Source organism: Pogona vitticeps, chromosome 2, assembly GCF_051106095.1.
Source record: "Pogona vitticeps strain Pit_001003342236 chromosome 2, PviZW2.1, whole genome shotgun sequence".
In the NCBI taxonomy this organism is placed as follows: Eukaryota; Metazoa; Chordata; class Lepidosauria; order Squamata; family Agamidae; genus Pogona; species Pogona vitticeps.
In genome coordinates this window covers 260,063,788-260,085,483 of record NC_135784.1, presented here as the reverse complement: position 1 = coordinate 260,085,483, position 21,696 = coordinate 260,063,788, and the positions used below count along the sequence as shown (strand labels likewise).

At 39.6% G+C, this 21,696-nt stretch overlaps 1 protein-coding gene across 3 annotated transcripts in view; it reads right to left on the bottom strand.

Moving 5' to 3' along the window:
- Nucleotides 1-21,696, bottom strand: part of EFNA5 (ephrin A5) — a 267,498-nt gene that overhangs the window by 151,492 nt on the left and 94,310 nt on the right. The window lies entirely within an intron of this gene.

Sequence of the window (21,696 nt, the reverse complement as noted above, 5' to 3'; positions counted from 1 at the left end):
AGGAAAAGGAGTCTGGGAAGAAGATTAAAAAGCCGGATGAGAAAGAAGAGAGTTGTGAAGATGCCACAGAAGACCTGGAATGGATTCCAGCCTGGCCGAAGTGGAAACCCCAGTGCCACTTAGATCCCAGGAAGAGTGGGATCTATGTAGGAAGACCCTGCACAGGAGAGGTAGTCCTCCTTTTGGGGAAAAGAGAGAGGAGCAAGGAGGTGGGAGGTTCAAGGACAGGGAGAGAAAAAGCTGTCAACTTCACTGGGTCATCCCTGGCTCAACCACCAGGCTTGTCAAATCCCTCACTCATCAGAAAAGAGGAGATTTTCTCCTTCATTCAACACATGTTACCATCTTTGTTGTGGCACCCCTTGTTTAGCCTACCTCAAGCTGGAAGTCCGAATAAGTGGGGAACAAAAGACTACCCCATGGGGACAAAGGGAGAAACTGAACAATAGTGACCAAGAAAAGACTGAAACTAATTTGGGCATAAAGGTAAACACGATTTGAACCATTTGATCCTGTTCCCTTTTCCATGTTAATAATTAAATAAACCCCAATTTAATAAACCCTGTTGTTTTGAATGAACCTGTGTTTCAAGTCACGGAACAAACCATGGAAAAGAGTAACCTTTGAGGTCCCATGGCAGCTGGGGTTGCACACATTCAAGACATATGACTGAAGCACAGGAGTTTGAGACTATGACACTGTAATTATTATTCCAAGGCCTATTATTTATACCTTTCTCGGATGTTCAGTAACCTCATGCACCCTCATAATAACTGTGTGTTTCTTATCATGCAAGAATTTCATAGCATTACATCTTTAGAAACTACAATGCTCTGCTTACACAACACCTCCATATATCAGGTACTGTACACAGATAGTAAGACAGGCTTAGAACTCATATTCTTTCTCTGCAAAAGTTTCACTTTCAGTTTCTAGCAAGCAGGGAAACAGTAGCTGTGCACTGTTTATGTTCCTTAATGCACTGAGTTCGCATATTTGATTAGCACTACCTGTTTGTCAAGATAGCAGGTCCTGACATGCAGAGTTGAGTATGTTGACTTTTGTGACCTTGGCTGTAAGCCAAACATGTTTAATTCACCAGTTACCATTTCAAAATCCTTGTGGCTATATAGTTCCAAATCAGTGTTGTTTGTTTTGTTTTTGAGATAACATGGGGGGGAATGGTTAATATATAGAATATATACATTATGTCCTCCAAAACAAAGCTTTCATATAACAAAAAAAAAAAATCTTCTGGTTACATTGTTCTTTTCTTCTTTTTTTTAAGGGGAGAGAAGTTGAACACAAAATCATGACTGGTCTGGGCAACTCCTTAACCCATGTTTTAACTAACAAAATCAACATCAATTGGCTACTGGAATACAATTTAAAACTATGAGGTGGAGACCATGAGCATTACAAAGTATCATATAAAACACGCCCTGTTATGTACAGTGCAATATACAGTATTTTGATGAATACATATATACATTTGTCCAAAATTATATCCTTCTGAATTTAAATGGGCCTCACTCACAGGTGAGTGGCTACAGCATTTCAGCCTGTTTATGTTCATCTGTATGTATGCATATGCTGCAATGAAAAAGGTGCACATATAAAGCATTTCTCAAATTTTTAAATACACAGCTGCATGTGTGTGTTTTTAACTACATATTCCTAGCACTTATTTATATGTATTGATTCTTTCCCCCTAAAAAGTTAGAGATACCATAATTCATGGGACTGATGATGTCAGAGAGTCTCTAAGCTATGCTGTGGATTCTCTGGAAAAAGCTGAATTCCATAAAATTTTCCAGTGCTCTAAAACAACTAAAAATAAACCATGTTCGAGTAAGTGTACTCTCCAGCCTACATTCTCCTTCAATAAAAACACAACATACCTCATATTTAGTGCGGGAAAGTACTAAAAATGTAATCCATACTGATTCTATGTGTCATATGAATATGTATATGAAAAAATTTCCCAATAGCAATAATATTTATTTATTTATTTAATTTATATCCCGCCCATCTGGTATATTTATACCACTCTGAGTGGCTAACAACATGATATATACAATTATCATAATATAAAACCAAGACATCAGTTATTAACAAAACATACCAAAAATCATAAATGATAGATAAGGAAGAGAAAATTAAATTAAATTAGATTAAATGCTGGCGGGAGGGAATGCCTGGACATAGAACCATGTTTTTAGTTGAATTTTAAATGCACCCAGCATAGGGGCTGCGCAAATCTCAGGAGGGAGATTGTTCCAAAGGCGAGGAGCCACCGCCGAGAAGGCCTGGTTTCGCGTCTTTTCCCTCCAGGCCTCCCTAGGCGTCAGGCTCCTCAGCCTCACCTCCTGGCTCGCGTGGGTGGTCCGGGTAGATAAAACAGGTGAACTGAAATATCTGCTTGGGGAAAATAAAATTAACCACACAATACAGTTTAAATGTTATATCCAAACACATTCAAAGCTTTATGTGTTAATTGTTTTACTGGAATATTTGTAAAAATGTAAACATATTTATAAGGACAATAGCATACATATTTAACTAAGAATTGGCATATTTGGATTATGTATACTCTATCCTTACCGCTCCTCCTGCCTCATTCCATCAAACAGGTAAATATTGACTAGGCGGTCCGTAGCACAATAACAACTTTCTTAGGTCAACGTCTTTTGAAGAAATTCAATCCAGATGAAGAAGGTCTTACCATTATCACCTGGGTGCCAATATTCTCTTCGTAAGAAAGATATTTTCCATGGGTGAGTACTATACAAATCCAACATCCGCAACAAAAGCAAAAGAGTTCTGGCACCTTACAAGACTAATAAATTTATTTCAATAGCGGAAATCCAGTTGCTTTATTACACATGCAGAAGGCAAATGGTATAATATTCAGCTCCTTTTAGCTGGCAATATACGAGTCCCCACTGGGATTCTTAAGCACATGCAAAGCCAGTAAGTGTACACATCCCCGAGAATTGCTGGTTGCCTTCTGCATGGGTAACAAAAAGCAAAAAAGCAAAGTGTGTTCCTTATATACTTAAGTGCACTTAAAGCACTCTCTGAGCAGTTTACAAATTAATTATGCAGGCTACACATTGCCCCCCACCCCCCGGTGAGCTGGGTACACATTTTACTGATCTTGGTAGGATGGAAGGTTGAGTGAACCTTGAGCCAGCTCTTTGGGACTGAATCCCAGGTCGTGAGCACAGCTTTGGCTGCAGTACAGCAGTTACTATGCCACAAGGCTCTTAAAGCAACAGGATTTCAGCCAGAGTGAGTTTTCCTGTATTACAATACACTTTCTCAAACACAATGCGCAGATTATAATACATGAAAGGTCACAATGAAATAAATCTGTTACTTGAGATACTATGTTACAAATCCAGGCATTCTCAGATGAGTTGCACCTTGGTCATGGCACAGGCAGGGTATTGGCAGCTATTTTGACAATTAACCGTACTGAGCAGTTGGTTGCCCAACATTGTCATCCAAGATTTCTGGAGTGCATGAAACTTTGCCAGAAGCTCTGTCTCACCACATCCTAAGCAGGAGTATTATAGAGGTTTTGAACTTTCTGTCCTGTTAAATAATGATAGCACAATTTGGAAGTCTCTAGTTTGTAGAATTGCCATAAGTCAGAAGTAAGTTTCACAGCATGTAAGAATATCATCTTCCTATTAGATAAAAGATGAGAGAATAAAATGAACAAGTAAATAAAAGTTTATAGGCTAGCTCCAGACTTGCACATTTCACAGCCTCATACTGCAGGGTTTGATCTGTTGGGACTCAAGCTACCTTTATCCTGCCTCCAAAATGGCCAATTCCAGAGTTTATTTCGATAAACTGTACATCCTTCATACAGTAAAGCTCCTTGTACCAAAGAGCTTTCTGTTGGCTGCCTGACAACAGCTCAGTGGCACAGCTATATACACATGGGTATAATAGGGGACTTCTCAAATGGCTCCACCCCACCAGCAGAGGGTCACTTCTGACCTGTTGCAAAGCCCTTCAAACCAGAATTGCTGTATAGCATTACTCCATAATATGTTATGTGCCTTCTTTGCCCTCTCTTCACAAAGGGTTTCTAAATATAGAGTATCATTTAAAAAATTGTAAGGTATTAAAATACTTTCCCAAATATGAGTATCGTAGTTAAAATAATACTTAAAAGTAATAATACTTAAAAATAATACTTAAAGTCTGACTCTTTAGGTGGTCTTTTGACTGATGTGCCAAATTAAATGCTGTTTTCTTCAAAATCCAAGAAGTTTATAATGGCGCTACATGCCACAAAAATATCACACCAAAGTAGATTAAGAAGCTTCCGCATTGGCAGAATGCAGCACACACTTTTACCTTTGCTGCAGATCTAATGCATAGTAATGTATAAAAAAACAGAGTAAGGAGGGGGCGAGGGACCCAAACACCAGCCATTTAAATCCAGAATAAGAGGTGATATTGTGTGAAACCACATCTTTGTGTGAGGAATGATTAGGAGGGATGTGTAGATCTGGCCAAAGAGTCTCACTCAGCCTTAGTTGGTTTTCCACTTTTTTTCCCATTGCAGGAACTACCAGCCTGAATGCAACTAAAAATTCACATCCTTCTTAATACTGAAGCCTAGAGATATCTAACAGAAAGCAGACATTAAAAGGAAGACGTGGGGGATGGAAGAAGATAATATAATTTGCAATAGCCATCCTTCCTTCTCGTCCTAGCGATGGTGTTGCATTTATTTCTGCTAATCAATTTCTGCCTCCAGCACATCTGCTCAGGAGCTGAAAAATGGCAATTGCCCTCTCTGAATTCATAAATAAAGTAACATGCAAGCTGACAAACAACTACAAGAGGGAAATATATGTGCCTTTCTCAAACAAGACAAATCACACATTCCTACTAAATGCATCCAGGAGTTCACAAATTTGGGGTGTATTTGTACAGCATATGCATTGTGTCCAAAGCAGTATATTAAGAGAGATCCAAGCCATTCTGTTACTTTGTTAGATTATTCAACATCGAATTGTCTAAGATTCAGAGGCACAAACAGTTTACTAACAGTTCTCATGATTTATGATGACTTTTTACTCCAAACGATTCCTGCTGACTAAAAGCTAGACTTGAAATATGAAACACAGCAAACAATTAAAACAACAACAACACACACTTCATATAACAGGAAAAAATGCTTACTGCATTTTGAGATTTTTCTTTTATTTGAAGATGTGGCTATAACTGCTTCCTTAGACCACAAGCTGTTTGAATTGCAAGTCTACAAGTATCTAAGACTCACAAAGTAGCTTAGTTTCAAACAGTTATGTACCCAAGATCTAAAGAAACATTTAGCAGTAGCTACATTTTATTTTTGATGAGACAGGAAAAAGCCAGATGTGAACCCAATTAAAAACTAAGTATTTTCAGGCTTCTTAAAGAATGACATGAAATCAACTAATGGCAAACTGGTCTCAATTAAACATTCAAATCCTACAACTCTCAAGGAATCTTCAAAATAAAAAAAGGCTTTAAAACAAGACATGGGGTGACACACATTGTCCTGTCCTGCATATCTGTGTGCATTCTACAGTATCTCCAATCTCACAGATCCTTGACATTACTGTACTCTTTTGAACCACAAGATTTGCAGGAGATTTCTACTTGTGTCTGCTGGAAGATGAGCAAAGCTGGGACAAGCAGGATCTCTACTGCAAAATGAGATTCCCCCCCCCCCCCATTCAAGAAAACATGGCTAGTACACTTTCGTGGTCGTTATGTAAAATGGAAAGACAAAAATCTCCAGGGCACAAGACAACACAAAAGGACACTGGGAAGTAGGCCCAGGATGCAGTTTTATTTTCACAAATTTGGAGGGGAAATAGTATTTGCATGCTTTTCCACCAAAACAGAACCAATATCCAAAAAGTAAATTCATCATTCTAACATCTATCAAAATACTGGGGTTAGTTCTGTCTGACCAAATCTCTCTAAATTATAACAAATAGGGTTTCCCTAGACAAGTTCTATCTGGCAGTTAAAACTATCAGAGCTTCCCTTCTAAACCTGCCTCTGCCTCACTTTGTTACATGATATAGCTAACTAAGAAGCCTTCAAGAAGATAAGACAGTTTACCTATCTGTTCTACAAGCCTTCCCTTGCCACTTAAACATTTTAAGCAGCATATTCTTTCTTATAATTATCTTTCTTCCAAATTAGATTTATTTCAAAACATATCAGGCACTCCTAAGGAACAGGGTTCCTTCCAGCTCTCCCAGTAAAGAGAGGATGAACCAAACTTTCCTAAAATCAACACATAGAATGGAAAGCCTATTCAATGTTTCATAGTTATTTAATTTGACTATGATATTAATTGGGTGCACAGCTAGAATGTGGAACTCCTTGCCATAGGTTGTGGTGATGGTATCTGGCCTAGATGCCTTTAAAAGGGGATTGGACAGATTTCTGGAGGAAAAGTCCATCACAGGTTACAAGCCAGGATAGGGATGTATAATCTCCAGGCTTTAAAGGAAGGTACCTCCAAATGCCAGATGCAGGGGAGAGGTATCAGGAGACAGGTTATCTAGTTGTCTCATGTGCTCCCAGAGGCATCTGGTGGGGCCACTGTGAGATACAGGTAGCTGGACTAGATGGGCCCTTGGCCTGATCCAGCAGGGCTCTTCTTATGTAATGTGGTGTTTCTCCTGAAACATTAATGTTTGTTCAGACTGCTGGCGGTGATTTTCTCTACCTCAGATTTCTTGTCTATAAAACAGAATCATAAACCTTGCGTTTACAGCAAGAGTAAACTAAGAACTGTAAACTCATTATATACCTCAGGTATTATGCAAGCGATTATTAACAACCACACAAATATACAGGTTTTACTAAAAGCTTCCTTTGATTCTTGACAATTCCCTGCTTTCAGTATTCTTGACAATCTGAAATGTGTTGAATACTGGGACTCACAGAGGGCCTTAAGTCATTACTCAGTCTGTTAACCGCTAATACCTTTGTAAAACAAGGACCAGAACATTTTCTTGCCACAACTGAAGACTCGGGAATAGAAAATGTATTATGAAAGGGACAAAGTGTAGCATTATTTCATTAATAAATCATTGACCTAACTTAGAGGTGCAGCTATACTTCATTTCCCAGCACTGTTTACACGGACTTCCCTTATGAAGAAACAATTCATGGTTAAAAAAATGTTCACTGATAGATGCGAAGGAACTTTAAGGATACCCATGCGCACCTATGTACATGCGGACAAGCCATTAACCACACTGGCTTCTCTAAATTTGTACCTGCTGGAAAATAAACAATTGTACTCTCTTCCTAGATCATGGTGTAAACAATTTTTCCATATCACATGAAATGCATGAAGAGACCTGAGATCAAAGATACTTTTAAAAACTTAATGAAACCTCAGCCTAATAATGCAGCTTCACCACAGACAGAAATTCCTGTTGTCTGTAAAAGGAAACAGAGCAAACTGTTGCTAAGATGAACATATGATCAGCTACTCAGAAATGTTTTACTTAATTTAAACAGACATGTCAAGTTTTCAGAAATTTCGAAAAATTATTTTCCCTGATGATGTGCTAGGAGGAGGACATAAGTGGAACAAAAAATAATGTGTACATATAGTATTTATTTTCTTATTAAATTACATGAACAATATTATTATAATAAAATACAGTACTGGTTTCAATTCAGCTCTTATTCTTAAGCAGAGTAGACCCACTTAATAAAAGAAATTTAAATATGTGTTGATTTACATAGTTCTCATTGATGCAGTGAATCTAGTTTAATAGGGACTAACAACTCAGTTTAAACCACTGAGATTCATCCTTGATGATGTAAGCCAGTGATTCCCAACCTTGGGTAGCCCAGGTAGTCTTGGGAAGTACAGATAGCGGTGAAGGCTTCCGGGAATTGCAGTCCAAGAACACCTGAGTTACTCAAGATTGGAAACCATTGGTGTAAACAAAGGTTTGCTTGCCCAAACATCCCCCTTCATTTCCTCCACTCTGTTTCTGTGAAAAAATCCTTCTAAGGGGTGGGAAGGAAGGAAGGGAGGGAGGGAGGGAGGGAAGGGAAGGGAAGAGAAGAGAAGAAAATTGGACAGAAATGAAAATAATTTGTATTTTGCAACCATTTAAGGTAATTAAACATCAAGTATTAAATATAATATGGCAGAAAGTGAGGAGGAATTAAAGAACCTCTTAATGAGGGTGAAAGAGGAGAGTGCAAAAAATGGTCTGAAGCTCAACATCAAAAAAACTAAGATCATGGCCACTGGCCCCATCACCTCCTGGCAAATAGAAGGGCAAAATATGGAAGCAGTAACAGATTTTAATTTTTTGGGCTCCATGATCACTGCAGATGGTGACAGAAGCCACGAAATTAAAAGACGCCTGCTTCTTAAGGAAGAAAGTGATGACAAACCTAGACAGCATCTTAAAAAGTAAGGACATCACCTTGTCAGCAAAGGTCCACATAGTCAAAGTTATGGTTTTTCCAGTAGCGATGTATGGAAGTGAGAGCTGGACCATAAAGAAGGCTGACCGGCGAAGAATTGATGCTTTTGAATTGTGGTGCTGGAGGAGACTCTTGAGAGTCCCCTGGACTGCAAAGAGAACAAATCCATCTGTTCTGAAGGAAATCAACCCTGAGTGCTCACTGGAAGGACAGATCCTGAAGCTGAGGCTCCAATACTTTGGCCATCTCATGAGAAGAGACGACTCCCTGGAAAAGCCCCTGATGTTGGGAAAGTGTGAGGGCAAGAGAAGAAGGGGACGACAGAGGATGAGATGGTTGGACAGTGTCATCAAAGCTACCAACATGAATTTGACCAAACTCCCAGGAGACAGGAGGGCCTGGCGTGCTCTGGTCCATGGGGTCACAAAGAGTCGAACACAACTTAACGACTACACAACAACAAATCACATATAATGTTCAGTAATCTCAAATGAGAAAGGGGATTATCCAATAATAAAAACACTTGTGTAGCAAAAATGCCTTGCCCAAACTGATAGCTGAACCTCAAGAATGACCCAAACATGTATTGTTACAACTGGAATGTTTGGTTCTCTACAGCCAATATATTCATGTTGTGTGAATGAAACAAAGAGCGCCATCTAAAACTGTTTGGAAGCACATTTTGTTATGAATTAATGTGTTGTTATTGCTTCAGATGAATATATGCCCTCCTCAATGGAACCAATTCAACTGTTTGATGTTTTTTTTTTCCTGCTGTTTTAAAAATCCAATCATATACATTACCATCAATAACATTAGGTTCTCAATCTCAGGTTTAAAGCCGGAAGCCGTGTAAACAGGTTAAGAAAATGCTATCTTAATCACCCCAGATGAGCAGTATAATTGCTTGGACCCATAAAAAATATTTTTGCTAAAAGCAGTTTCACTGTAACACTGGTAGGACTCAACATTGACTCTCTGGAGAAGCAGTATGCACCCATGTGGTTATCTGATTATTTCTACACAATTCAGGGATCCCCACAACAAGGACAACTCACAGGTTTCTACACCACATTCTATCTGAGGCCACTCAAAAAAATCATTCTAGAAGTAAAAGTATGTGGTATTAAAATATAGTCAAATGTTGTCCTTATCTAAACTCACAAAATGTTTTATATAAATTGCAGTGTTCTGATATATCATCTGCATGTTTTGCATTAATGTATTAAATTTGATATGTTATAGTTGGAATGACTGATATTTTATTTGTTTGTTTTTGTGACCCACCACGAGCACTGTGGAATACAGAAAATACAAAGAAGCCGACTACTAACTATCGACAATTTAGATTTGTTACATTATTTATCTTTAACAATTTTTCCTGTTGTTTCTTTTTTGCTTACGTGTATTGTGTGCCATGAAAACAAAAAGCAAAGTGTGCTGTTTAAATACTGCCCCATAATGCTTAAAGCTCTCTCTGAGGAATTTGCAATTATGCAGGCCGCACATCCCCCACATTCGCCCTACCCCTGCCAAGTGAGCTGGGTTCTCAAGATGGCTACCTGAGATGAGGACCAAACTCAGGTCATGAGCAGAGACCTCACTGCAGTTTAACCACAAACACTTCACCCTTCCCCTTATTTTTTCCCATTTCTTGCCCCCAAGGCCACTCTTCCCATTTTCACCTCAGATCTTTACATCTCTAGACCAGTGGTCAGGGAACAGGGATAAATTACCCCAAATGGGGTAAAAATGAAAATCCTGGGGGTAATGAAGATGGTCATGGCAGCATGACCATCCTCATTACCCCCAGGCATTTTATTTCTGATTATGCTGTGCGTAGGTGGGCATTCCGTCGCGGGGAGAGCGAGCCCCAGCAAGGAACTACACAGGGCACCCACTTGCCCTCCTCGCCTCCAAAGTGGGGGGGGGTGGACCGGGCCAGCTGGACTCTGTCCAGCGGAGCCCTGACCGCGGCTCTCCTTCCTGCCCATACCCACCAGTCTGGTGCACTGGCGAAGAGGCCCTCTTCTCACCCTGCCTCACCTGAGCTCATGGCCAGTGGACCTGCTGGCCCCACGGTGCCCACCTCACCAAGGACATGCTTTCCCGGTGGTGTGGCGGCTCCAGACTCTGCTCGGGCGGCGGCCGCAGGTCCCAAGCAAATGCAGAGGTGGGGGGGCGGCCACGGACAGTGAGAGCAGAGGGGCAGTGCTGGGAGGGGGTGGAGTAATGTTGCCATATATTAATTGGGGGGGGGGTAAAAGGTAAAAGAGTTCCCTGACCCCTGCTCTAGACCTTCACTCACTGTACTGCTACTTGGATGCACGACATTTTGCACTTCACAAAAAAGCCCTGACACATAACTATCCTTTTCAGTGCAGATGGCAAGAAACTTTATAACTTGTAATGATACAGAACTAGAAGCATCAAGTTAGAAAAAGAGATGAAGATTGGTTAGTAGGGAAGGTAGAATAGAAAAGAGGGGATGGACTTTACTCTGAGTTCCACTATGTCACCAGGCTGAAACTAGAGAACATCAGTTCCACTTACAGTACGGTACTGCTACTTAACAGGCAAGGATCTCACTCTCCTTCTTCTTCTGTAACTGCATGCACACGCATGCACACACACCAGAAACAACAAGAACAATAAATAAATAAATAAATAATCCTGCAAATCATTTCATACAGAACTGAAAATAGAACTGTGCTTCCTAATAATATCAAAAGAGCAAATCCCATCCACTCAGCCATATAGCCTTTCAAAGCAATTATGCAAAATCTTTTCCTTTGGCTATGCTGCCTGCTGCAACTATAGATTTGATAATATGTTTTAGACTACATAGAGCACTTAAAATTGCTATTAGCACCCACTTCTGTTCTCTTTCGTTCTACCACTGCCTTGCTTCTATATTAAGAGCACAAAGCTGAGAAGAAAAAGATAAAAGAGTAAAAGCACACATTCCCCTTTTAACTGGGTGCAGCATTAAGAAACCATTTTGCAATTCCAGGACATTATATCCCAGCTAAATTTTCTCAATAGAATAACAACAGTGGCTTGCTCAAATCATATGGTTTTCAGCTAGGCTTCAGCATCTCTCTACGATGCAATTACCTGTTATGATCCCTCTACACTTTACTTCCTCTGTTGATTAGATTTCTGTCCTCTGTAATACCTCAGAATACACTGCACAAATCCTGCAAGCATTATTTGCTCTTCGAAATGACACAGAGTTCAAAATTTAAAAATTGAAGCCTATGCATGCTGATTCAAATTTCAGGCAATTAAGGGAAAAAATCTTATACCTAACAAATTTTGCCACCACAATCGCCTAGTGTTTCACTCTTTTCAACCTTTGGGGAGAGCACTGCCTTGTAAGCACATGAACTTCAGTTTTCTTAGGTTCTTCTCCCATCACTTGCCATCTCAGAACATCCAAAGTACATTTAAACTTTCACTTCATTTAGAAAGCCATCAAGACTTTGGCACAAGAAAGGAACTCAGCAGGCAAAATCCTGTTCGTGCAGGCGTATCATAAAGTTAAAGGTTCCCCTTGACAATTTGTCCAGTCGTGTCTGACTCTAGGCAGCGGTGCTCATCTCTGTTTCCAACCCATAGAGCTAGCGTTTTGTTCACAGACAATCCTCCATGGTCAGCGTGCCTTTTACCTTCCCACTGAGGTGGTACCTATTTATCTACTCGTATTTTTGATTTTTGCATGCTTTGGAACTGCTAGGTTGGCGGGAGCTGGGACAAGCGACGGGGGCTCATTCTGTCATGTGGATTTGATCTTACGACTGCAGGTCTTCTGACCTTGCAGCACAGAGGCTTCAGCGGTTTAACCCACAGCGCCACCACATCCCACATAAAGTTACAGCAGCATAAATGTGCTGGGCATTACAACCAGCAGCAGAGAATCATGTGATTCAGTTGTGCAATTGGTTGCATGATTCCCACTGCCACCATTGCTCAATGCACCAGCAGAAAGGCTTTGTCGACAGCACTTCCACCCTGATAATTCTGTAGCCACTGCAGGCATAATTTCAAGTTATGCCAATGAAGCTACACAAGAAAATTAGACCCAGTGATTCTTACATCTTAGGCAAGGCACACTGCTAGCATTTTACCTTTAAGGATTCTCTCTAATATACTACAAAACTTCTGAAACTCAACATCCTGGTTTTGAGGTTCTCTGAATGTGAGGGGGTGTTCAATGTTGAGACACAAGATTCATGTGCAGAATTAACACAGTATTATTTTACTTTACAGTGCAAATACAGGTGAAAATTTAGATCAACTTTATTTATTTATTTATTCATGCATCCTAGCCCCAAACTCTTAGGTGAGAACTGCAATATATGCTATAACCTAAAACATGCTGAGAGTACATTGAGAATCTTTTCAATGGCACTGCAACACAGAGAACTCAAAGTCTTAGTGGCTGGAATCCTCTTAATGCTACTCTGCGTACATAAAGGCTGATGATGCCATTAGCCACAGACTTTAATCTTTAATTTAAACTTTCCATCCGCACCCACCCCGGTTCAAAGACTCTCTAGAGATCCCTTCCAATCTGGAAAGCTTCTAGAGAAACAGGATGGGGAGAAGGAACCTTTAATACATGAAAACTGTTGCCACCAATCTTGATCCTGGTGGAGGACGAGCTGCAGAGATTTTTGGATAGTGAAGCTGCCCCTATCCTGTGGCTTCCAAAGGCTTCCCCAGGTTGAAAGGGATGCCTAGGTCGTCGGCATCCTTCAGTCTCGAGAAACTATGGTAACGTGCTCTGAATAGAGGTCTTGGAACAATGTCTAGTGTGGCTGAGAAGGCCAATTCGAGAGTGACAATCCCTTCTGAGAGGGGGTGGGAAGTTTAAATTAAAGTTTAAAAACTGTGGCTGACAATATCATCAGCCTTTATGAGCCCAGAGCTGTGCAATAGGATTTTGGCCAGTGAGTAACTTACATAAACTGACTTACATAACTCCCTCAAAAGACTTGCTGCCACAAACAGTTCATGCCATTTCCATAGCTGCTACAAAATACGATGCACCCATTAAATGTCTACCTTTTAACATCTTCCCCGCCTCCGTATTTCAAGTCTATATTAAAAGAATAAGCATAACATTGTTTAAATAGATTTTTTTCCCTAAAGTGTCAGTGGTCTCATTCTACATTAAAAGCAAATTTATGTAAGAGAAACATAGATTTCTTCCTGGATTAAAAATGGGTAAAGAATGAAATAATTAATTTATTGAGAATTAAAGATACTGTAACAAGCATTGAAAATCAAACTGGCTGAGATAGAAAAGTAAACAAACCTCTCATGTTAAAAGCCCAAGTTGTGAAACAAAAACATATTATGTTTAGCAAAGCTGCTGACTTCTTAGTCAACACCCCAGTTCACTGCCAATTAGAATTCTCATATCTGACTTCTTGTCAATTTCATTATGTTTCATAAAAATGACTCAAGACCACCTCTTCCATTCAGCTGGACATGCTTTCTCTCTCTCTCTCTCTCTCTCTCTCTCTCTCTCTCTCTCTGTGTGTGTGTGTGTGGGGGGGGGAATATTTGCATAGCCAATGAAAGAGAGGATTATCTGCCATTAGTCTTCAGCTGTTTTTATTTATATCTTTTTTTAGAAATAGCAGCAACTATCACTTGTAGTGATTCAGAACCAGTCCCTGTAGTTATTGCAGAGAATGATTCATTACAAATGACATTAATCTTTTAATTTTTGTTCAGGGTGGGAGCTTCAATCCATTCAATTGAATTTTTGCATATACAATAATATGTTATGGATATTGATTATGAGATTTGTTTAGTAGGCCTGTTGCTAAAGAAAAATGTGCATAAGGCAGTGAACAGTCTAAACTGTTCAGATTTCCGACCAAGAGTAATGATTACTTTGTTTGGTCACTTGTTAGGAAAAAAGTAGTTTAAAAAAAATCCAAATTTAAACACACATAAATCTATCCACACAAGATTTTTATAACTAAACTATTGCTTTTGCATCCTTTTTGGAAAACAGTATCAGTTAGATAAATGGAATACCTTTCACACCCTTTCAGAGTCCAAGTGTTCTTTTTATACCGCTACCTCTTTTAAGAATTGTCTATCAGTTAGGCTTAATATACACTTGGATCTGTCAGAAACCCCAAGTGGTGGATGAGTGGCCAGCTACCACTTCTGCCACATTGCTAACCTGCTGTTTAACTGCTCCTGAATTGTACTGACATCAACTAAGAGCTGTTCAGCAATCTTCAGCCGTGCAGCACAAAGAAAATAAAGAAGGAAGGGAGACATGGCTCATGGTTTACAAGTCTGTACGGTCATAAAAGTAAGTTTCGGACAGAATAAAACTTTAATCCTTAACTGCACGATTCTAAGTATGTTGACTCAGGATCAGGATTCATGCTGCCCAGAGGCTGATGACTCCATTCATTCTTTCTGAAGAGGAATGAGTCCTGACAAAGGCTACCTCCATACTCTCTTTATGGAGGCAACCGCTGTTGGGACTCATTCCCCCATACACCCTTGCAAGTTGCAGGGAATCCTCCCAACTCCCAAAGGCGCACCAGAGTGCTTTGGAGAAAGCACAAAGAAGCAGTGTGAGAACAGAGGTAAGAGAGTTGCTCTACCTTCTGCTGTTTGATAGCTTCTGTTCCATAATGCAACCTGGAGGGTTCCCACTGAACTATGGGACTGAAAGCTCATTTTTTTTCTAAACGTTCCATCCTGACTGCCACAACTGACTCCTTGAAGACACCATTTTGTCTTCAGTAATCCAGCAAGTCTTACATGTTCTGCTTACAATTACTGTTCTGCACTGAAAAACACAGTTTGGAAACTACTTTAACATATATGCATTTTAATGAGGTAGGACAGAATAAGAGCATAACTTCACTTTTTCCCACATGAAGAATACGAGATTCAATATGCCAGATGTCTGTAAAGACAACAAGGCATCATGACTGTTGCCATTGTTCGTTATATCTTAAACATAATCTATCACTCTTATTTTTTAAAGACAAGAGTGTTAAGCTACATATCCTTTGGAAAGAAGCAGAATTCTTTCAACACACTGACTTTTGGCAATAGAAGAGTATCAGGAAGGATATAATAGCATGACTAAAAACATAACTTCTCTACATGACCCTTATTCATTCTCAAGCCCTCTCTCATCCTCCCATCTTCCAGTAATATAGCATCTAATATAAATAATAACCTCATGGAAAAGATTTGAAAAGTGACCCACACCATGGAAACACACCAAGGTTAAACATGATATAAAAGATAATGTGTGAGCATAAGGATAAACCCTAAGTCTGAATGACTTAATAAAGCCAAATACTCACACGGCTTTAAAGTGAAGAATTTTGACATAAAATGCTCATTTTAATATTCATTCTTGAGTTCAAATGGAGGAAACACTGCTTTCTAAAATGGAAGCAGATCACTGTATTGCAAAATACCTTATGCACAAAATTTCACAAACAAAGAAGAGCAAGCAGTGATGACTGAGATCTAATCCTGTTTGGAATCACTTATACTTCTATGGGTACAATCAATTGAACCCTTTCAGGGATCTAACAGTGAATACAGTGAGCAAATGAGTTCAGTCTGATCATATAACGGGCTTGTTGAATTAAGTCTTAGGTTTTTCTACAATGCAAACAAAACTTTTTCCTATATAAAAGGTACTAGTTGTTTGTTTTTTAAAGCATCAAACATAACTTTCTATTAAGGATTTAACTATAAATCCAGAGACCATTCTGGTGAATCTCATAAGGCCCATTAGATGATTCATTCCTATTCTGACATAAATAATTTCTGTATAATATCCATATACCTATGAAGACACGAATCATGTTAACTTAAAGTTTGAGCAAGAAGGTGCTAACTATCCTTAGAGTCATTCATTAACTGTTCCAATCTTCCTTCCACATTTCTCTCTTGGATATCAGGTTAGACGTATGATAGGGACAAAGTAATGTGAGCCAATCATTTGTTTAACATGGCTAACCCCAAGCTGTTTGTGCTTTTACAAGCTGTTAAGCTCTGCCATTATATTAGAGTCTCTAGGAGACCAAACAGAGGAGGGTCACCTCTTTCAGAAACTGTACACTTCTCCCTTTGTGGTTTACTCTCTTGGATTGGTCGCAGAATAGCCTTTGACATGACTTAGAGCTTGAGGTGAGAAAGCAAATCTGTTCTAGCAAATTTTAAGTCCATTTACAGCATATCAGCAGCTCTCAGATAAAATTATGAAACAAGTCCATACAGGAAATCATTGGAACAGCTCAAGAACAATGCTTTTGGTTTCTGCCCTTCATAGTATTTGTACAAAAAACAATAAAACCAGAATGTGGAACAATAAAAAAGAGATGAAAACTAGGGCAGCTTTCCAGTTAACCATGACAAGTTAAGCAGTAAATAGAATGTTCACATACAACTGGAGAGAAATCAGCATTCCTAAACACAGCAACACTTTCAGAGGTCTACTTTCTACATCTTAGAAAGACAATCCAATTAAAAGAAAAAGGAATAGGAGCCTCAAATGTTGCACTTTGACACATACACATCCAAATAAAGATATGAAAGAATGGGTACAGGACAGCATGCAGTCTACTGCTGAATTGGTAGTTTTGTCACTAAAAACCTCGTAACACACACCAACATGGCTGTAGGACATTAATGCATATACTATGTGACCTTCCCATCTCATGAGAAATCTCCCTGGAAAAGACCCTGTTGTTGGGAAAGAGTGAAGGCAAGAGGAAAAGGGGACGATGGAAGACGAGATGGTTGGACAGTGTCATCAAAGCCACCAACATGAATTTGACCAAATTCCGGGAGGCAGTGGAAGACAGGATAGCCTGGCGTGCTCTGGTCCAAGGGGTCATGAAGAGTCAGATACAACTTAATGACTAAACAACAACAAAATGTGACTTTGAACAGATATAAGCCGGTACCAAATTCTTAATTCCATTCTAAGTGAGATTTGTGCATAACCACCAGTTTGCAGGGGTCAACCACATGTATACATACAGATAGAGCAAGAGAGTGTTCTGAATTCATATCGAACTATGGCTATTCCTCATTAATGAAACATGTTTTTTTTTTTCTTTTGCCAATTTTAAAATTGAGCTTTTATGACAGAATAGTCAAATTCAAATCATTTGGGCCAATAAAACTATGAGATATTCTATGTCTCGTACTCATATACTAGTTATTGGTTTTATCTTATTCCTCCTGCTCACCAAATTTACAAAATAAATTAAAATGAAAATCTGAAACAAAAATATCTGCTAACTGCCATCAACATTTAAAACCAGAGGACACTGTAGCAAACATATATAGTCTTGCTTATACTTTTGCTACACCAAAACTTATTTCTGACAAAGCTCTGGGAAAAAAAAAGAATAAATGAAGGCAGATACATTAAGAGGAAACAATGGAAGATGAAAGAGAAAGAGATGCTGAGGTAGTTACTGCAAAGTACTGGTAGATAATTTTTAGAATCTCTCAGAGGCTAATAGATACTGTATTGAAAAGAAAAGGTTAATTATAAGTGACACTGTATAATTTCTATTGAAGAGAATCCTGATCCATGTAAAAAGAAAGTTTCTTCTCAAGTCTAATAAAACATGATGCCAAAATGCCTCTTATACTCAGAAGGAAGCTTCTATTGTTTTAGAGCTAGCTAGGCAGCTGGCACTACACTTTGACCTTTAACCCTGACTCAGCAAGGAGCTCATTTATGACCTCAGAAGAATCAATCAATTAAATGAGATCATCCAGAAGAAAACTTCACAGACTGTTTGCCTTCTACCCACAGCTCTCCTCTCATTCCCAGACACGTGGTGGCATGCAGGTCCAGTCAAGCTGCACAATTCTGTTCCCTTCATAAACTCCCCATTTTTCACCTATATTTGATAGGTTCTTTCCCCTCCAGTTCAAAGCTGCTTTCACAGACATGGAAGTGGGAGAGAGCTTTCTATTCTTGCTTTAGCTTTGATTAATTTGTGGCACTCATGTGACTGTTTCTATTCAGACAATAGAAATAGACTAGTTTCAGCTCCAATGACAAATGATTTATGCTAATCTAAAGGAGCAGATGGGTTTTGTGAGTAGTTACCGGCTCAAGAATGGACATGGAAAGTTAAGTAATTTTTTAATAGAACCACATACAAATTTAACACTAATTATTGCTAAATATACCCCACTAAATCCACAAAGATAACCAGTGGCATTTTCGTAGGGACAATTGTTTCCCACAACTGCACATAGAACACACATTAATCAGTAAATACTTCTCATGCATGTACAGCAAGTATAAGCAGGGAAGAAAGTGAGGATTTCAGAGACATCATCAGCTTTTTGCCCTTTTTAGTATTGGTTTATAAATTGTATAACTTGAATGTCTTTTGCAGTAAGTTGTGGGAAAATGCAATTGTACAAACAGATGAAAGCAACTTATTCTGAGTACTGTATTCCAGTAATAAGGAAGAAATTGCTTGATCTGCCTGTGTTGGCATGACAGAGTCTAAATGGTATAAGTGGATAATTAGAGTATAAACCCTAATAGCTCTAACTATTTTTCCCCTTTAGATCTTCCTATGGCATTCTCAGACAAACTGTCTAGGACTTTCTGGAGACAATTGGCAGTGGATATGCTATGTTTGACTAGGCTTGGTCACTTTCATAAGTAAGCTCTGCCCATGCTATGTCCTGAGTAACTGAGAATGTTGAGAAGCCGGGCAGTTTACTTGAGGAAAAATATTTTCCTCTCTGTATAAGACAAAATAAACTATGGTTTGGATCTATCTATCTATCTATCTAATCTATCTAATCTATCTAATCTATCTAATCTATCTATCTATCTATCTATCTATCTAAATCTATCTAATCTATCATCTGGTATGGGCTTATATCTGTTCAAGGTCACATTTTGTTGTTGTTTAGTCATTAAGTTGTGTCCGACTCTTCGTGACCCCTTGGACCAGAGCACGCCAGGCCATCCTGTCTTCCAGGGATGTGGTGAATGTCTGATGAGAGATTGTGAAGGACTGGAAACCAGGGTTGTCTTGGCCACCAAGGGGCTATAATGAAATGGAGGCTGTTGACAAGCTGGTAAAACAGTGGAGTATATAGACGCTGGAGATGCCGAGCAAGAGGAATGATTTCCAGATTGTCTGGATTAGTGGGAAAATACCAGGAGGCTGGAGTTGTAAAAGCCTCATGTGTAGAAGAAAACTGCTCAACCATCCTGAGACTTTTAGGTGCCAGGCAGATTGCATATTGGAGTTGATATGGGTCACGGTGATATGGCCGTTTCAACACCAATGGCTGTCAAGATTGAGGCCCACCATGAGAAAGTATGGCCGAGCTGGATAGAGAAACTGGCTGGTTGGCGGATGCAGTTTGTCTGGTCGAGCACTGGTCAGGGCAAATGGCAACCCTGTGAGAGTGCTGAATGCAGGTCTGAGCCACGCATGATGAAAGAGATGGCTCCAGGGACTGTCAGGGCCAAATTCTCTGAGGCAGTCATGGTGGACGATCAGATGTTACCAAATAACGTATGGTCTCTAGTTGTTGTTCAGAGTCAACCCTGTCAGATGAAGCAACTACGGAAGGGTTGCTCGAAAGAACGGAGCACTGAGGACTGGGAGGAGATGTTATTCAATCGATTCTGTGATCCCATTCCGGTGATTGGGAATAGAGTTGATGAGAGGGGATTCTGTCATCGTAAGAAGGCGAAACAATAGAGATTGATTAGGTGGTTTGTTGAGGCTGCTGAGAAATGACTACAGCTTTAGATTTATGCTGTTTAGGTCTTTAAGGCAGAGAAGGTTCTGGAACCGAAGAGAGTTCGGTGGACATCTGACATTTAGTGGAAGGCTTCGATATCGAAGATTTCAGTATTGAGTGCTTCCATTTATGGGTTTTTGAAGTTTTAGACAAAGTGGATGGAGCGTCAGAGTGGGATGGTGTGGTCCATGGACGCTATTTTGAGGCTTCAGAAAGAGCCTTCTCCATTGCTTTGGTTTGTGACGTGGCCTTACAAGGAGGCTGGGCCATTTTGGTTGGTTGAAGGGATTGTTCCCAAAGACAGAGTTTTAATCTGGATAAGCGATAACAGGGGACTCAGTGCTGGAAGTTCTTACATTGCTGGCAGGAGGAGATCTGATGTGGCTCTCCCAAGCAAAAAAGACACTTGGCATGGCCGTCGGAGAGTGGTATTTTGTTGTCACAGGCCACACAGTGTTTAAATGGCCCAAAGGGGCCATGAATAGGAGAAAACAATTTGAGGAGAAAATACGATGATGAGGGGAGCAAAGTAGAAAAGAAAAAAATCTCTGATAATAATGAATTTAATCTAAAAGTTTAAAGGAAAAAAGATTGATAACAGGAAGGAATGAAGAATAAACTCTTTCTCTTTTACTCACAGAAGCAGAACTATGAGGCTCTCAATGTGGCAGTTGAAAGAAACTGAAAGGGGAGCCTTGGTGCCAAAGTACTTATATGAGGGGGAGGGGCCTTATTCTAATGTGTTTTTTGCTACCGCAGAAGCTCTAGAACTTTCCAATGAGGTTCGGCACAGGCGTGGATCACCCAAAATGTTAATCAATAGTACCAATCAAAAATCAAATAGCAGGTCTTTTTAGCTTTCTGCACATGTAATGCTACAAACTGTGAAGACTCCTGAACAACATTTTCAGGGACAAGAATGAAGTTGTTGCATGAGCAAGTACATACTCTTAATGGCAGGCAAGGCCAAAACAAAGACTGGGCCATGTGAAAGAAAAGGGTGGTGAGGGAAGTTCTTTTTCTCTCACCCTGTCACTCCTCACATTCATTTATTTGGCCATCACCATTCATTAATTCTCCCTCCTTCCTCTCTCTATACAAACAACTATTCACGCACAGTGAGCACTCACTGTAGCTCCTTCCTGTATCCCTCTATCCATGTCACTGAAAAGAATTTTTTACAATTCATATACCATTAACTGATTCAACTCATTATGAATGTCACAGTCTCCATGTCACCACAGAAAGGATACACCTACTGCTCAGTCACCCCACCCTTCTGTGACCTGATGTGGTTGCTTACCAGATGGGTCAGTGCACTAGTGATTGAGAAAGCTTCTGGTGAGCCTTTTCTCCCAAAACCCTCTGAACCACTTGCCTGTTGGT